Genomic DNA, 2,639 nt, shown 5'->3' with positions numbered 1-2,639 from the left:
TCTGTCGTGCGAGACATGTTTTGGCGTGATGAGGGAGATCTTAGAATCTAGACTGACACAGACCTTGAAGAAAAGGAAACAAACCAAACAAAACAAACAAGGCAAAACAGAGGTGTAAGTGTGCAATGTCACTTGTGGTTTGACAGTGAGTGTGTAAGGGACAGGTGAGTGTAGTTCTCGGTTACTGTGATTCTCTGGTGGGCGTGCTCCTAACTTGTAGTCTCTGCGGGGAAAATTAGTAAGCACACAGGTAGCACAGCTAGAGAACGGAGGGATGAAAGGAAAAGAAAAGAACAACACTGAGCAGTGGACAGGATAGTAATTGGCTGCTTCCAATTTTCCTGTAAGAGAAAAGTTTTTTTTTCTTGAAAAGAAAGAAAGTTAATGGTAAGATGAGAGGGAAAGATAAAACAACAAAATACCCTTTTCTGGTAGCAGAAAATGAGGATAATTGAATTTTCTTCTTTGCCTTTTGTTTAAGTTTGATTTAGAAGGATGCTTCTAAACCGGCGTTTAGGAACGAGAATTTCGTAATACCACAAACCACAGGACTGTGATTGTTATTAAAAATTCCTCCTTGTGAGGGAAAACAATAAAAATGACAGTATTGGGTTTTAGCTGTTACGATTGACACCAGTCACCAATTTTTCGTTTCTGGATGCTTGTTCAAATTTTCAAATTGTGGTCTTCTTAGCTAGGTAGGGTTTCTAAAGCAAGTGACAGGTAAATGGAAGACAATTTTGAAACGGCGTTCTGGCGTTCTCCAAAATACCTGTTCAATTTCTCAAAATTCTTTGCTCTGTGATTTCCATAGGCAACCTCCCAGCAAGCAACCACAGTCGTCACCTCAAAAGGAAACGGCTGAGAGAGAGAAGCAGAAGAGAGAGAAAAGTTTCGCTCTCCCAATGTATTAAATTAATTAACTGAAAGGGAGAGGGAAAGAAGGCCCATTTGCTAATTAAATTAGAATTTAAGGTTAGCAATAGTATTTCCTGGTTAAAATTTAAAGATGTTATCATTAAAATTGATGAGAGTAATTAAAATTACTATTAATCAATTTATATCTTGAAGCAGGATGACTCAAACCCTAATGATAGTCCTGAACTAAAAATGTTATTGCCTTATTGATGGTTAAGGATTAAACATTTTATGATGTTTGTTATTAAAATTAGCAACGCAATTATAGCTGACTGATCAGCAAATATCGTGGCAATATGGACACAGGACCCGTAATTATTAAATGAAATTAAAATTCCAAATACGTAATTAATCGTGAAATCAGTATTAGTAACTTGTTATCCTTAAAGCTTAAACTTCTAATGTCGTTGTCTTTAAACCCTAATAGCGCCTATAATCAAATTTCATCAGTAAACACTGTTGCCATGTGGAAGCAGGAACTGCAATTAATTTGACATGAAATTAAAATTTCACATCTGTAATTAATTTATGAACTGAAATGTAAATTCCAAATTTGTAATTAATTTAGGAAATGGAATGTAAATTCCAAATTTGTAATTAATTTAGGAAATGGAATGTAAATTCCAAATTTGTAATTAATTTAGGAAATGGAATGTAAATTCCAAATTTGTAATTAATTTAGGAAATGGAATGTAAATTCCAAATTTGTAATTAATTTAGGAAATGGAATGTAAATTCCAAATTTGTAATTAATTTAGGAAATGGAATGTAAATTCCAAATTTGTAATTAATTTAGGAAATGGAATGTAAATTCCAAATTTGTAATTAATTATTAAATGTACTTCACAATTTCAGATCCTTACGTATAGCAAATTGATATTTACCGATGTCCATAAAATTATAAGGGCGTTATAGCTGAATTAAACAACGTAGCATTACAGTAAAACGGCCTAGGCTGGCCAGGATTAATTGTTAATAACACCACAACGGTAGCAGTTTACTGAGGATAGTACCACGCTGAAGTGGAAAAGCCAACCTTTTAAACCAACGTGATTATAAGTACTTGTGAGATCGCTCATCTGACGTTTTTGGTTAAAATCACATTGCAATAAGGTTTATAAAGTTTGCATCTGTCTGTTCTTTTCAATGGGAGGAGAAGAGGAGAGAGAGAGATGAGAAAGGCGAAATATATCTTCGGCGGATATCAGCACATGTCTTATTACAGACAAAACACACGTGGACTTAACCACTTTTCACTTGATCAAGTTTCCTAGTTCTCCCAAAGTGAATATCGTCTGGGCACTCTTCCTGAGCACCGCGTTTCACGTCCACTAGTTTCTAGTGAATTAAATGTCAAGAGGGTTGTCAGCTAGCTACACTGATTTCCTCAGACTGGGGAGACAATAGCAGAGCTGTATTTGAAAGTGGAACACGCACTACACAAATCAGACTCTGAAGGCCTTTTACAGAAAGTAAACGGGGAAAAACGCCCGTTTCTTTCTCGTGCGCTCTGACGCGACTTGTTTTGTCTCGTTGGACAACTAAAAACGTTTTTCTGCAGTTCAATTCTTTCTAAAGAACAACTCGAGTTTTATATTCGAACAACACGCTCTTCCGTGCTAACATACATAACCAAAATAACACAACAAATTCAGTTTCTTTTGTCTTTTATCTATTTTTCCGGATAAAACAGACAAAATTCATAATATTATCTTGGTATC

At 35.2% G+C, this 2,639-nt stretch overlaps 1 long non-coding RNA gene across 1 annotated transcript in view; it reads left to right on the top strand.

Annotated features, from left to right (window-relative positions):
- LOC107565645 (uncharacterized) overlaps positions 1–281 on the top strand; it is a 437-nt gene extending 156 nt beyond the window's left edge. The window contains exon 2 of the long non-coding RNA XR_001606401.1: positions 251–281. This is a non-coding gene — a long non-coding RNA (uncharacterized lncRNA). The remainder of the gene's footprint in view (positions 1–250) is intronic.
- The last annotated feature ends 2,358 nt before the right edge of the window (positions 282–2,639 follow it).

Source organism: Sinocyclocheilus grahami, unplaced genomic scaffold (assembly GCF_001515645.1).
Source record: "Sinocyclocheilus grahami isolate Dianchi unplaced genomic scaffold, SAMN03320097.WGS_v1.1 scaffold1014.1, whole genome shotgun sequence".
NCBI lineage: Eukaryota > Metazoa > Chordata > Actinopteri > Cypriniformes > Cyprinidae > Sinocyclocheilus > Sinocyclocheilus grahami.
This window is presented reverse-complemented; position numbering and strand designations above follow the sequence as displayed.